We start from the raw sequence: 14,793 nt of genomic DNA, 5'->3' as shown, positions 1-14,793 counted from the left end.
GCTGTAGCCCAGCCCCTCATCGGCGACTGGCGCATAGCAGGCCTTCAGCAGGTGTGTGTTGAGTGAATCACCGCTGGCGCCACACTCCCCCTGCAGTGTCCAGGCTCTGGGAGCATGCAGGGTTCAAGGCAGGAAGAGTGAAGGCTGTTGAGGCTCACCTGTTAGGCCCCCAAGTCCCCAGAGAACCCCAAGGAGACAGCCTGGAGTCTGCTTTGGTGCCAGCAGGTCCAGCTGGAACTAGGGCATAAGGGCTAGAGGCTCTGCCCCACGATGGGATCAAGTCGGCGCTTCTGGGGGCGGGGTGGGGCACGGCGGGTGACGGTGGCGGGGTCGTCCCTCCAGAGCGCGCTCGCAGGCACCTCAAACATGCCCCTAGGGCGCGAGGTCTCGGCGGGCGGCGAGGCCCGGGGGCAGGAGCGCTGCCTGGGGGCGGAGCGCCCCGCGCTGACGGCGCCCGCAGGAGGCAGGGAGCCAGGGCGCGCGGGCTGCGGGCTGCGGGCTGCGGACTGCGGGCGGGCCGGGCGGGGCGGCTGAGGAGCCCGAGCCGAGCCGAGCCCCCGCCCCCGCCCCGCCGGGCGCTCGGCGCCTCCCGGCAGCGCGGCGCTTCCACCTGCGCAGCCGCCCGCCCGCCATTGGCCCGCTAAAAATGCCTCGCTAATCTGCGCGCGCCCGCGCCTGCTCCCGCCCGCGGCCTGACCTTCCTCCTTCCCGCAGCCGCGCGGGCCCCGAGCGACGCGGCGGCGGCGGCGCCAGCCCCTCACTCCCCCGGGAAGCCGTCCGGGCTCCAGCCCGCCCCGGGCGCCGCGCTTCGCCCCGTGGCGCCCGCCGTGGTGCTCCGCGCCGCTGCCTCCAGGTAGGGGCTGGCCCTCCGCCGAGCGCTGGCGGGTCCCTGGCGAGCGCGCGTCGGCGCCCACCGACTGACGTCTCCTGGCCCGCGCGGGGGAGGGGCGGTGCGGGGAGGCTCGTGCGGTTATCCCGAGAGGAGCGTGCGCGCGCCGGGGATGCTTTGCGGGTGATGGCGCGTTCGCAGGCATCACCCGGGCAGTGCCAGAATGCCCTGCGCTGCGTCCCCTGGGCAGGGAGCCGGCAGTGGAGGCCTTTACCCTGGGGAAATCGCCGGAAATCGGTTCCCTGGGAAGCTGGGGCAGGCCTGCGGCCTGCGGTGGTCCACGTCTCCCGCTTGGGGTGATCTGGCACCAGAAGGGGTGGGTGGGCTCGCGCCAGCTTGGTGTGTAGGCTATTTATGGATCAGAGTGGGCTGGCGAGAAACACAGCAGCTGATGCCCGTCTGGTTTATGATTAAAGGTATTTCCTTCTGTCCCTCTGCCCCTGCCCCACAGCCGGGATGGGAGGGGAGGAGGCGGGAAGGAGGTGGTGCTGAAAGGCCCCCAGATACAGCAGAAGCAATGGGCTGCCGGGCGCTGCCCCCCTCTTCAAGCCCTGGGCCGCTTGCTGCCTATCGCAGCTTTCTCTCCCCCTTATTTTCACCATACAGGGCCTGGGAAAAGGCTCAAGGGTCATCAGGGTGTGAGGGACACAGTGGCAAATTCCATAGCTTGGCCAGACTCGGCTTCAAAGCCCGGGTGTCCCCTACCCCCAACAGCCCAGCTGTGCACCGCATGGGCAGTGACACATATGGCTGCTTTTTTCTAGGCACTACCATAAATAACCCGCATTGCCCAGCCCCTACAAACAGGACTGTCTGTCAGTGACTGGGAGCTTCTGTCCCCGAGCCTAGATGTCCCATCACATGTCCAAATCACCACTGTCAAGCCACCCCCTCCAGGCAGCTGCCCTGATAGGCCAGGTGAGATCCTTGCCTCCAGCCCCACATTCTTGGACCCAGTCTGCCTCGTGGCTTGGTTATTTGTGTCTTGTCTGCCGCCCTCTAAACCAGAAGTACTTTCAGGCTGGGAACCTGCCTGATTCATCTCTGTCATTGCCCTGCTCCTGATCAGGGTTTGGCACTGAGTAAATATCTGTGGAGTGAATGAGTGATTGCATGGATTCGAACTCTGAGAAATGCCCGGCAACCTAAACGGGGGAGTTGAGCCCCTCTTGGGCTTGCTTTCTACCTGCAGGACCAGAGAGCCACCCAAACCGCACAGTTCTGTTTAGGCCTTTCCTAAGCCTGGAGCTGAGAGACAGTTGTCCTGTGATGGGCAGGGAGGGTATTGGGCCCTGGTTTGAGTCCCCAAGCCCAGTGCGGATTGGTGGAGGGCCTGGTGGACGGGTCTGGCTCTCCGCAGGCCACTGGATTGGTCCTTTATTCCTGGGGTACTAAGCTCAGACCTGAGGTCTCTGCCTCTGTCCCAGCCCTTAGGAGGAAAATCGAGGTCAGCATCAGGAGGCTGAGCAGGCCCAAGCCACTGTCCCCAGCCTCTGGGAGCCGCATAGCCAGTTTGGGCAGGTCTCATGACCCCATTGCATGCAGGAGCAAACCCAGGTCGGAGAAAGAGGCTGCCACCGACGTTCTGGCCCAGCCACAAAGCTGTGTCTGTGAAGGACGTCAACATTTGCAGAGCTCTTTTCTAGCCCCGTCGCTTCTGTGGTGGCCATGCAGTCTCCCTGAGGGCTCTGCCACCCTCCCAAGCCTGGGCTGACTCCCCCTTCTTGCCCTCCCTCCGCCCCAGCTGCCCTGCCGGCTTTCAGTTCCTACGCAAGTTGCACTTCTCTCACCTGCAGGCCTCTGCACAGGCTGTCCTCCGCCTCCTCGCCCTCTTCCTTCCTGCCCACTCCCTCGCACCCTCGGGAGCCCACCAGGTGCCCACTGAGCCTTCTCTTCCTCCCAGAAGCCTCCCCAGCTTGGGCTGGGGGCCCCATGCACGAACCCCCTCCCCAGCCTGCTCACCCCTCCTGGAAGCTCCTGACCCCACAGGGCCGTGGAGCCTGTGGGGTCAGTCTGTGTCTTGTTTCTTGTGCCCCTAGGGCCTGGCACAGTAGCCCCAGCTCGTGCTTGTGGAGTGAGTGACTTTGGTCCTGTCACGTACCTTCCTCTCCACTCCCCGGTCTCGGAGCACACTTAGCACTCTCCCTCTGCATTAGGGATGAGGAACCCACTCAGAAATGTGCATGTGCCCCCAGCACGATCGAGCTCCTGGTAGAAAGCCTTCGCTGGAGAAGTAAAACTGGCCATGGGCCTGGCGGGACAGAGAGGACAGGCAGGACGTGTGGGTTGGGGGCATTCCTTGATTTGGGGGTCCTCTCTGGGGACGCAGGTAGAGGGATTGGGAGAGGGCTGCTTTGGTTTGGTTTTACATTTTTCTTAAAGAGAAAAAAAGCTTTTATTATTTTTTCTTATTACAAAAGTAATGTGTGTTTGCCATGGACAATTTAGAACATACTGGAAAGCCAAATGAAGGAAACCCATTAGCCACACTGTCAGACCCACCTGCTGTGGGCACTTAGTGGCTGGTTTCCAGCCAGGGGCACCCTGGACTGGAGGGGAGGGCTGGGCAGGCAGGCGGGGCAGTGGTCCCGCTGTGCTGCTTCTGGAAGGAGGGAGGAAGCAGGGGGGAAGGAGGGAGGAAGCAGGGGGAAAGGAGGGAGGAAGCAGGGGGGAAGGAGGGAGGAAGCAGGGGGGAAGGAGGGAGGAAGCAGGGGGGATGGAGGGAGGAAGCAGGGGGGATGGAGGGAGAAGAGGCGCTCTGGTGCAGTCCCAGCAGGCAACCTCAGAGGACCCCAGGGGCGCTCTGGGGCTAGCGTGGCCCTTCAGAGCCCATTTGCTGAGATGGTCAGGACTTCAGACAGCAGCACCCAGCAGCACTGACTGTGGGCGTGCCCTGGGGCAGGTGGCTCTGCGGTAGCTGCAGTCCCTGAAGGGGCTGCCAGCTGAGATCACCTGCGGACACAACCCAGCAGCTGGGGCAACAGAGAGTGTTCACTGCCAGGAAATGGGTTGGAAGGAACCTGGAGACGGGCCAAGGACGCAAGACCAACAGGGACCTGGCCCCCTGGCTCCGGGGAGGCAGGAGCTCTACCTCCAGCGGGGTTGGTGGGGCCTTTCTGGGAGGGGTGTGTCTGCGGGGTGGGGCTGGTGCCTCTGGTGACCTCAAGCTTGGGTGTCAGGGGCCCAGGACACCTGAAGACTGGGAGGGCAGAAGAGGCCTTGGCTATGATTCAAAAATCACTTGATATTAAAATGCTGGGTAGGGCCTGGGGTGGGTTTACCAGATAAATTTAAATTTAAATTTATCCCGCCCAGTTTAATTTAAATTTCAGATAAACAACAAATTTGTTTTTGTTGGTTTTGAGTATAAGAATGCCCCAAATATTGCATTATTTGTACCAAATAATGTATATACTTGTATTAAAGTACATACTTGTACTAAAAAATTTTATTTGTCATTTATCTGAAACTCAAATTTAACTAGGCATCTTGAATTTTTATTAACTCAATGTCGCCACTATAGGCCAGGGTAGGGAGGGGTGGAGAGAGAGGGGCAATGTGGGGGTCCTAGTTTTCTCTTCTTTGGTATTGAGGTAGGGGCCCATAGGTGCTTGTTGAAGTTGACAGTTTTAAAAGGTTGACGTGTGCATTTCTAGAAATACGTGAGCTGTTTCGCAGTTGGCGCCGTAAACTGCGTCTGTGTGCTGGCTGCAGAGCAGCTCCTTACTGTGGGTCTGGCTCCTAGTGCTGCTGAGAAATAATGAAGTGACAGTTCTCTCACTTACTCAGGTGAGACAAAGGGAGATTTGATGATCAAGGGTGGAGTCACTAAATAAGGTTAATCCGTTCAAGAAATAAAAATCCTCATCATAATGAAGCTCTTATCTCGCTGAGGGTATGGAGAACTAGGACTGTCACGTCAGTCGGGGAGAGTACCGTGTTTCCCCATAAATAAGACCTACCCATAAAATAAGCCCTAGCAGGATTTCTAAGCTTTTGCGCAATATGAGCCCGACCCCGAAAATAAGCCCTAGTGATGGGCGTGGCTACGCAGCGTGTCTGCACAAGCCTTGCATTTCGTCCAGAGCCGTAAAGAAGACGAGCAGCCCATCTGCCCCATCTGACAGCTCCTATCCCAGAGGCGACCGGAAAGGTGCGGGCAGCCCCACCAACAAGGTCAGGTCCCGGCCATCCTGTGCGTGCTGCAAGCCGAGGCTTTGAGGGGAAAATAACACATCCCCTGAAAATAAGCCTTAGGATGTCTTCTTGAGGAAAAATAAATATAAGGCCCTGTCTTATTTTTGGGGAAACACGGTAGTTGGCACTATCTTTTGGACAAGAGTGGTCCAGGTTTTGACTTGGCAGTTCCACTTTTTGGGACTCATCCTACAGGTGTACTGTGAGCAAGGTGCAGGGTGGCTGGGCACAGATGGTCAGTGTGGCAGAACGAGATGTCCACCGGGAGGCCTGGGGACATAGGTCCTCTCGATACGCTGTAATTCAGGCAGGTCTCCATTCTTCTTTAGTCAGTGGCTCTCTGGTGTCTGCTGTGCGCTGGGCAGTTTTAGGTGCTTGGGGCTGCTGAGAGAAAGGACTGGGGCAGAACTTGATACCAGTGTGAATCTTGGTCACAACTATTGATAGGTAAAAGCAAGAGACTGTAGAACAGCGTGTTTAGTATGATCCAGCTGTTAAAATACACATATGCATGTAGGTACCTGTGTGTTCACATTTGCGTAAAAATGTGTCGGAGGCTGCACACCCGCCTGTGATTTGGGCTTAACTCTGCAGGGGCGGGGGCGGGCCATCGCTGGGCGGCTGCGGGCCAGGAAAGGGGACATGTTTCCTTTTCATTTCAGCCGTCCTGTGCCACTTGCACTTTCTACAGCAAACATCATTACTCATAAAAAAATTAAAACTGTGCTTGATAATACCCAGGATTTTTTTCTTAGAAAGCTAAAACATGAGCATGTAAAATACATTCCCTTTAATCTGATGGCATTTGAGTGACATGCAGCCACTTGGGTTTGAAGAGTTTCTCTTAGTGGCTGGTTTCTAACGGGGCCCTCGTGAGGCTGTTTCTCCTTTGTTCCCAGGCTGGGGTGGATGGGAGCTGGCGGGATGGGAGAGCGGCTGGGGTGCCGCCTGGTCTCAGCACGGCTGTGGAGGAGCATGGCAGAGCCGGGTGTCTGGGAGGGCGGGTCCTGGGGGCGCGAAGGAGAGGGCCTGGGATCCGCTGACGCGCCTGCACTGATGTGCTTATCCATATTTATTAACTCATTTAGTCCTCTTAGTAGCCTCATGAGGCTGTCCCATTGTACACATGGGGCCACTGAGGTTAGGGACTTGCCTGAGGTCACATGGTGAGGAATGGCTGAGCCGCATTTGCAGCCGTGCGGTCTCTGATCTCACAGTCTCTGCTGTCAAGGAGCGGGGCTGGAGGCAGGTGTGTTCAGGCAGGTGTGCTCGCAAGCAAGACTGGGGGCGGGGGTCTGCAGGAGGAAGGGATGGTCAGATTCAGAGGCGAACGTGGTGGCATTCCAGGCAGAGTGGCAGCAGGGACAAGCCGTGAAGGCTGGGATGTGAGCTGTGGGCTCGGGCTGGGGAGGACACCAGCATGGGAGCACAAGGGGCCGGCCTGGGTTGCTGATGCTGGGCATTTTAAATGACCCGCCTCTTTGGACCTTCAGGAGCAGGTGGCCCAGGGCTCCCCCCACACCTTCTCGCAGGGCCTGGCAGAGACTCTGTATCCCTGAGCGCTACTCTGTCCACCTGGGCCTTCAGGGCCACAGGTCCCATCCCTGACCTACCTGGGTCCAGCCTTGACCGGTCACCGGAGTGCGGGAGAGGCAACTGAGGCAGGGCAGGAGTGCGGGGGCTGGGGGCCGGGCGAGCTCCCGGCCCTGACTGACTCACCGAGGGGCCTTAGGCCACTCAGTACCTGCCCCTGGATTCTACTTCCTCTTCTTTTATTTGCAAACTTTTCATTATGGAAAAATATAAGCATTTACAGAAGTAGAGAAAATATTATACGGACCATTGGGTGCCCCTCACTCAGCTCCCTCAGCCGCCAACTCACGGCCAGTCTCGTCTCGTGACTGCCTCTCCCGCCCTGAGCCCCCAGTAATGGCACAGTTCAAACCGAGTCTCAGGTATCATTTCACCATAAATATATCAAGATATAGCTCTAAATGATTTGGACTTTTACTAACATAATCACAATTCCATTATTATACCTAAGAAGTAATAATTATTTTATATAATCAGTATCAACTCAGTATTCATGTTCCCTACTGTTTCAGACATTACAATGTCTTTTTTTTTTTTTTAACAGTTTATTTAAATCAAGATCAAAATAAGGTCCACACGCTGTGGTTAGTTGTTACGTCTTAGTCTCTTTCAATCTCTAGTTTTCTTCTCCATCTTTTTCTTATTCTTTTGCAGTTTCTCTGTTGAAGCAAGCAGGTGATTTGTCCTGTGGAAGTTCCCACAGTCTGGTTTTTGTTGACTGCATCCCCGTGGTGTGGTTTGGCGTGTTTCTCTGTCCTCTCTGTAAATTGGCAGTTGGGTGCATCTGTCTTCCGACACCTCCTCATCGAGTCATCACTGAAACCTTCCAGCTCCACCGTTAAGACACCCAGAATCCCTCTACTTCCCGCCACCTCCGCTGCCGCCCGCCCTCCTCAGCCACGGCAGCTCTCCTGGTTTATTGGGGCAGCCTCTGCCTGGGCTCCCTGCCCCCTCCTGCCCCAGCAGTCAAAGAGATCCTTTTTTTTCACTGTGTTGCCCAGGCTAGAGTGAGTGCTGTGACATCAGCCTAACTCACAGCAACCTCAAACTCCTGGGCTCAAGCGATCCTCCTGCCTCAGCCTCCCAAGTAGCTGGAACTACAGGCATGTGCCACCAAGCCCAGCTAATTTTTTCTGTATATTTTTAGTTGGACAATTAATTTCGTTGTATTTTTAGTAGAGACGGGGTCTCGCTCTTGCTCAGGCTGGTTTTGAACGCCTGACCTTGAGAGATCCTCCTGCCTCAGCCTCCCAAGTAGCTGGGACTACAGACATGCGCCACCAAGTCCAGCTAATTTTTTCTATATATTTTTAGTTGGCCAATTAATTTCTTTGTATTTTTAGTAGAGACGGGGTCTCGCTCTTGCTCAGGCTGGTTTTGAACGCCTGACCTTGAGAGATCCTCCTGCCTCAGCCTCCTAGAGTGCGAGGATTACAGGCGTGAGCCACCGCACCCAGCCTAAGAGATCCTTTTAAAATCTAAATCAGATCACATTCTTTCCCTACTCAGAACACTTCAATGGCTCCCCTCTCATCCAGAATAAAAGCCAAAGTGCTAGAAACAGTCCTATAACTGCCTACAAGGCTCTGGGTGATCTTGCTGCCCAATACCTGGGACCTCATCTCACCCACTCCAGCCTCGCTGCTCTCCTGGCCATTTCTTAGACCTATGAAACACCCTGCCCCAGGGCCTTTGCACTGCTATTCCCTGTGCCTGGAATTCTCTTCCCCAGAGGTCTGCATGGCACACGATGTTCACATCTCTGTACATGCCACCCCTCCGAGAGGCCTTCCCAGACCACCCCATCAGAGCAGCCCCTATCATCCTCCATCCCCTGCCCCTACATCACGGTCCTTCATAGTGCTTATGCCTGATGTTATGCTCTTACGGGTTCCCGTCTGTCTCCCTGACCTGCCGGTGGGTCCCTTGGAGGCAGGGTGGGGTGGGGGCAGGGCAGCATGACTCTGCCCACAGAGCAGACCTCCTCCTACTCTCCCATCACCAGCTCTTCTCCTTTCAATGTTTCCTGGAAAATAAAACAAGCCCACACTCATGCACGGTGCTTCACAGTTTACAAAATATCTCCTGTCTTAGGTCAGGTTCCTTAGAGGATCCCAGGAAAATGATTTACTGCAGGCGCGCTCACGTTAGGGTGGGTAAGGTGTGCTTTCAGCTGAAGCCTGGTCCCATGGGGATCTCCAGGACAGGGGCAGCCAGTCCCACAGGGCGTGCTCTGTTGAGGCAAGGGGCCAGGCCTGTGGACCCCCTTATCAGGTGGGCGCTGGCTGCAGGCTGCTCCCCAGGCAGGGCCTAGCCGCCCAAGTGTCAGGCAGGTGAGGCAGCACCTGTAAGCCAAGGGCAATGCGCTCAGGAGGAGGGGCAGCTGCGAGCGGGTAGCAGCGGCACCCACCGCGGCTGGAGCCGGGCACCCCGCCTGATAGCGCAGCACCGGAAGCACCCCCTCTGCTCCCACAGCCGTTTTCTGCACTGGGCCTCGCCACAAGCGTGTGGGGATGGCAGTTGTTAATTATCCTCGCTCCCACTTCATAGGTGGGGAAGCTGAGGTTCTCAGGGGTGAAGTGACTTAGGTCGCACACCGGGGAAGGGGGCAGATTTGAGCTCAGATTCTTACTTGAGATCATCCTATTAGCTGGTGGATGGGCTTAGTGGCTGCTCACTTGCAGTTTTACTCGTGTGTTCAGTCTGTTGAATGTTGGATGGGTATTACTGAGCGTGGCGTGCTGTGTAACTGAACCGGGCGCTGGCCGTTCAGTGGTGAATGAAACACGCTTTGTCCTTGTCCCCTGGAGCTTCCAGGCAGTGGGTCTGTGTGGCATTTGGCCACCACCGTAATCGCAACGGCGGGTATTGCTGAGCACACACTGCACGCTGGGCACTGCGCCAGGGTCCCTGTCGGTGGGTGCCCTTCACCTTCGCAGCAGCACGTTTCCAGAAGGGTAAGCTGAGGCTGCGGAGGGGCGAAGGCTCCAGCAAGGTCCTGCAGTGAGTGCACAAGTCTGAGTGTGGCTCTCTCCCTTCCTGCCTCCCCTTCCCCAGCCCCACCCACAGCAGGATATCTGGTGTCACCTCTATCAGCAGCTCCATCGGTCACCAGGCTGCCACCGCTGTCTGCTCCCCGGGTGTTGGGTGACCGGCTGCCATCTTCCCTGTTCCATTTGGCCCTGCCCCAGATGGGGCACCTCTGCTGGGAGGCCTTCCCCGCCCGACAGAGCCCAGGATCCCCGCCTCTGCCCCCTTGCCAGGCTGTGTCACTGGCCCTGACGGCTGGGTCAGCGGGGCCCGGGCATTGGCGGCCCCTCCCCCCTCACGCCAGCTGGCCTGGTAAGCCACAAAGCTGGCTTGGCTCGGCCAGGGTGCTCCTGGACAGGGCTGGGGGCGAGTGACAAATCACAGCGGGCTTCCTTTCTGCCAAACAGGGCCAGGACAAGCCTAACAGGTGGCAACCAAATCATGAAACTGTCACCTGGGTGATATGAGTGAGAGGCCCCCCGTGCTGCCTTGGGGGGGCCTGTGGGGCAGGAGCACAGGGTTAGGTGCCCCAGGCTGGTGTCAGCTCCAGGTCCTTGGACCCCCGCTCTCCCCGGGACCCCGCACCGCCCAGCCCCGTGGCCTTCCCGCCATCACTCAGCTGGGCTGCCTCAGAGGAGGCTGGAGCTCCGTTCCAGACCTCAGCCCTGGGGGCTCCCTCCAGGGGCTGCATGAGGGGACTTTGCCCCTAGCAGAGCTTGGGGATTATATGTGTGAACGTAGACATGAAATAACGCACAGAACACGCGCAGAGGAGCCCGCCTCCCCGGGTGCGCGGCCAGGAGGGAGACGTGCACCCGCGGTTGCTGGGGGTGCGGGGCGGGGAGAGGGGCGAGCCCCGAGAGCTGTGGCTGTCCCACCTTCACTGCAAGTGAAGGTCCCACTTCCGCGACACTTTTCTCCTTGTCATACAACCCTGCTGGTCTTTGAAAACACCCTTGCTGTTTGGCAAAAAGATGTTCTTGGTTCCTCAGGGCTGGACTCAGCCATCTCTCCATCATAAATACATTTTTATTAAGATATAATTCCTATACCATATTATTCACCCTTTTTAAGTGTACAATTCAGTTGCTTTTAGTATATTTACAATGTCATGCAACCATCACCACTATCTAATTCCAGAATATTTCCATCACTCCAAAAAGAAACCCTGTGCCCATTAGCAGTTACTTCCCTTCCCTCAGCTCCCAGCAACCACCAGGCAACTTTCTGTCTCTGTAGATTTGCCTATTCTGGGAATTTCATATGAATGGAATCATATAAATCTTTTGTGCTGGCTTCTTTCACTTGGTGTAATGTTTTACAGGTTCATCTATGTTGTAGCATGTAACTACTCCATTCCTTTTAATGGCTGAATAATATTCCACTGTATGGATAGACCACATTTTGTTTATCCATTCATCTTTTGGTGGTCATTTGAGTTATTTCTGTGTTTTAGCCATTGTGGGTGATGCTTCTGTGAGCATTCATGGACAAGTTTCTGTGTGGACATATGTCTTCGATTCTCCTGGGTGTACCTAGGAGCGGAATTGCCGGGTCATATGGTAACTCTGTGCTTGACCATTTGAAGAACTGCCAGGCTGTTTTCCAGACTGTAGTGTTTTACATTTTCACGAGTAAAGTGTGAAAGTTATTTCTCCTCCTCGTCACCAGCACTTGTTGTTGCTTGTCTTTTTGGTCGTAGCCATCCGGTGGGTGTGAAGTGGCATCTGGTGGGTTGGGTTTGCGTCTTCCTGAGACTGCTGATGTTGAGCATGTTTTCATGCTTATTGGCCTTCCGGATTTCTTCTTTGGAGAACTACCTTTTTATATCCTTTGCCAATTTTTAATTTCATAACTTGTCTTTTTATTGTTGAACTTTCAGAACTCTTTATTTTGGGTTCTAGACTCTTATCAGATATATGATTTGCAAATATTTTTTTTCCCATTTTGTGGGTTATCTTTTTCCTGTGTATCGATTTATGGGGAATGACTTTAGAGACTCCAGTCTGGGTGTTAGACTTTTTGACTTCTAGAAACCAACCTGAGGACCCATCCAATAGCCTTAGAAGCTCTGGGAATAGGGCCTTAGGTTGTAGGACCAGCCTTGCCCAGACCCCTCCTCTCACAGGGGTGCTAAAGGACAGAGGAGGGAAGCAGCTTGCTCAGGGCCACACAGCCTGGCTGCGCTGTGGCCATAGGACACTAGAGTCGGTCCCCAGTTTATCCCCACTGTTCCTCTAGGGGTCCCCAGCCCAGCTGGGCTCAAGTCCTCCAAGCTTGCAAACCCAGCCACTTCCTTCGCCTGGGTGTCCCTGCTCTGTCCCTTTGCCTGGGTGTCCCTGCTCTGTCCCTTTGCCTGGGTGTCCCTGCTCTGTCCCTTTGCCTGCGTGTCCCTGCTCTGTCCCTTTGCCTGGGTGTCCCTGCTCTGTCCCTTTGCCTGCGTGTCCCTGCTCTGTCCCTTTGCCTGGGTGTCCCTGGTCTGTCCCTTTGCCTGGGTGTCCCTGCTCTGTCCCTTTGCCTGCGTGTCCCTGCTCTGTCCCTTTGCCTGCGTGTCCCTGCTCTGTCCCTTTGCCTGGGTGTCCCTGCTCTGTCCCTTTGCCTGGGTGTCCCTGCTCTGTCCCTTTGCCTGTGTGTCCCCGCTCTACTCTGTTGCTCTCAGCTTCTCTCCTCCTTCAAGGCCTTCATTGGCTATCCCAGCTCGTCCTGTCCCAGCTCGTCCTCAGAGGACAAGCTCCTCCGGCACCAGGAGGTAGGGGGGCAGGAGATGGCACCTGGACAAATTGCCTGTGGTCAAATTTGGGAAAAACTGGGATCAACCAAGGTAAATGTTCTTTCCTCTAGGACTCATCGGGGTCTTTAACATGCCGTTATGTGTGACGAGTATCAAGGAATTTAATTGCCCAAATCTAGAAGCAATCGAGATGTCCTGTAGTAGGTGACTGGTAAATAAACGGTGGCACATCCAGATGATGGAATACTCAGTGTTCCAAAGAAATGAGCTATCAAGCCCTGCAAAGACAAGGCAGAACCTTAAATGCATGTGACTGAGTAAAGAAGCCAATCTGAAAAGGCTGCGTACCGTCTGATTCCAACTACGTGACATTCTGGAAAAGGAAACACTATGAAGACAGTAAAAAGGTCAGGGGTTGCCGGGGTCAGGGGAGGATGAGTAGGCCTTCTAGCAGGACAGCTGTCCCGTGTGACACTGAATGGTGGACTCTGGGTGACGATGACGTGGCAGTGTGGCCTGTCACTCAGCGCACGTGCCACCCAGATGCAGGGCACTGAGGCTGTGGGGGAGGGGTCTATGGGAACGCTGGACTCTGGGTGACGATGACGTGGCAGTGCGGCCTGTCACTCAGCGCACGTGCCACCCAGATGCAGGGCACTGAGGCTGTGGGGGAGGGGTCTATGGGAACGCTGGACTCTGGGTGACGATGACGTGGCAGTGTGGCCTGTCACTCAGCGCACGTGCCACCCAGATGCAGGGTGCTGAGGCTGTGGGGGAGGGTCTATGGGAACGCTGGACTCTGGGTGACGATGACGTGGCAGTGTGGCCTGTCGCTCAGCGCACGTGCCACCCAGATGCAGGGTGCTGAGGCTGTGGGGGAGGGTCTATGGGAACGCTGGACTCTGGGTGACGATGACGTGGCAGTGTGGCCTGTCACTCAGCGCACGTGCCACACAGGTGCAGGGCACTGAGGCTGTGGGGGAGGGGTCTATGGGAACGCTGGACTCTGGGTGACGATGACGTGGCAGTGTGGCCTGTCACTCAGCGCACGTGCCACCCAGATGCAGGGCGCTGAGGCTGTGGGGGAGGGTCTATGGGAACCCTCTACTTTCTGATCAGTTTCACTGTGGACCTAAAACTGCTCTAAAAATTAGTCTATTAATTCTAAAATGTATGTGTGTATATATATCAGGGAGTGATAAGTGTTAGAAAAATGAAGCAGGCGAGGGGCTCGGGAGTGAGGGGGTGGCTGGATGGGGTGGGCGTGGAGGTCAGAGACGTTGGTCACAGACTTGAGGCGAGGAACTGAGTGCGTGGATGTTGGGGAACAGCCCCCAGCACTGGAGACGGGAGTGCAGCGTCCTGGGCTGGGAGCGGTGTTAGTGGCAGCTGGGGAGGGTGGGACAACAAGCAGCTCATTTCCCTCTGGGTGGGAGAGATTCTGCAGCGGCATGGGGGCACGGAGCCCGTTGGAGCGATGAGGGGGGAGCGTAGAGGGGAGGGGCTGCGCCCGGCAGGAGCAGAGCCCAGGGTGGGTGCAGGACCCTGGGGTGTCGTCTGTAGACAGCTCCCTTTTTTTCGAGGATAAGCAGCGCAGTCGTCAGCTGAGGGTGAAGAAAGAGGAGGTGTTGTGGAAACATTGTCTTCCAGCGGTTCTCAGCGCCCTGTGGAGCAGGCGCCACCAGCCCTGCTTTGCAGATGGGAGCGCGGTGGGGGCAGGGGGTGACTTGCGGGGAACAGACTGGACTGGATCTGAGCAGTGTCTGAGGGTTCCAAGGGCACCGAGGGTGGCTATGGCGTTGCGACTACACCCTGCCCTTCCCACCCTGGCCTGGTCCCACCTGCACCAGCGGGAGGACACCAGCCTGGACGGGGGAGGGGCTGTCCCGCCATGCAGCCAGGGTGCCATTGCCACTGCTTCTTCCTTCCTTCCCTGAGTGCTGGCTGGTGCAGTTCCCCCGCCGCGCTGCTCCCCCTCCGACCCATGGCCACCCTGTGGGCTGCCTTCCTTCTGCCTTGGAGCCTGGGTTCAGTTGCTCAGCTTGTGGGACGGTGTCTGCTCTCCACTTCAGCAGACCCCAGCCGAGGGCTTCCCAACCCCGGCCGCACATTAGTTTTCTGACTTAATGGGGCTATGTCCTGGGCATTGGTAATTTTTTAAATTGAGGTAAAAAGTATACATGTCTATGACCCTGGAGCCACTGCCCAGAACAAGATATAGAACACTTCCGGCAGCCCAGAAGGTTCTCTCACGCCCCTTCCCAGTTAACATCTGCCCCTCATAACCACTGTTCTGACCCTACCAGGATCATCAGATTGGCCTGTTTGCAAACTCCACACCAGTGGAATCATG

At 56.4% G+C, this 14,793-nt stretch overlaps 1 protein-coding gene across 1 annotated transcript in view; it reads left to right on the top strand.

The window, feature by feature from the left end:
• The first annotated feature begins 673 nt into the window (after positions 1 to 673).
• Positions 674 to 14,793, top strand: part of PACSIN1 (protein kinase C and casein kinase substrate in neurons 1) — a 58,491-nt gene continuing 44,371 nt past the window's right edge. The window contains exon 1 of the mRNA XM_012746762.3: positions 674 to 853. The gene's annotated coding sequence lies outside the window, so the exon portion shown is untranslated. The remainder of the gene's footprint in view (positions 854 to 14,793) is intronic.

Source organism: Microcebus murinus, chromosome 5 (genome assembly GCF_040939455.1).
Source record: "Microcebus murinus isolate Inina chromosome 5, M.murinus_Inina_mat1.0, whole genome shotgun sequence".
Lineage (NCBI taxonomy): Eukaryota > Metazoa > Chordata > Mammalia > Primates > Cheirogaleidae > Microcebus > Microcebus murinus.
Note: the sequence above shows the minus strand (reverse complement) of the source record. Positions and strands in the feature narration are given on the sequence as shown.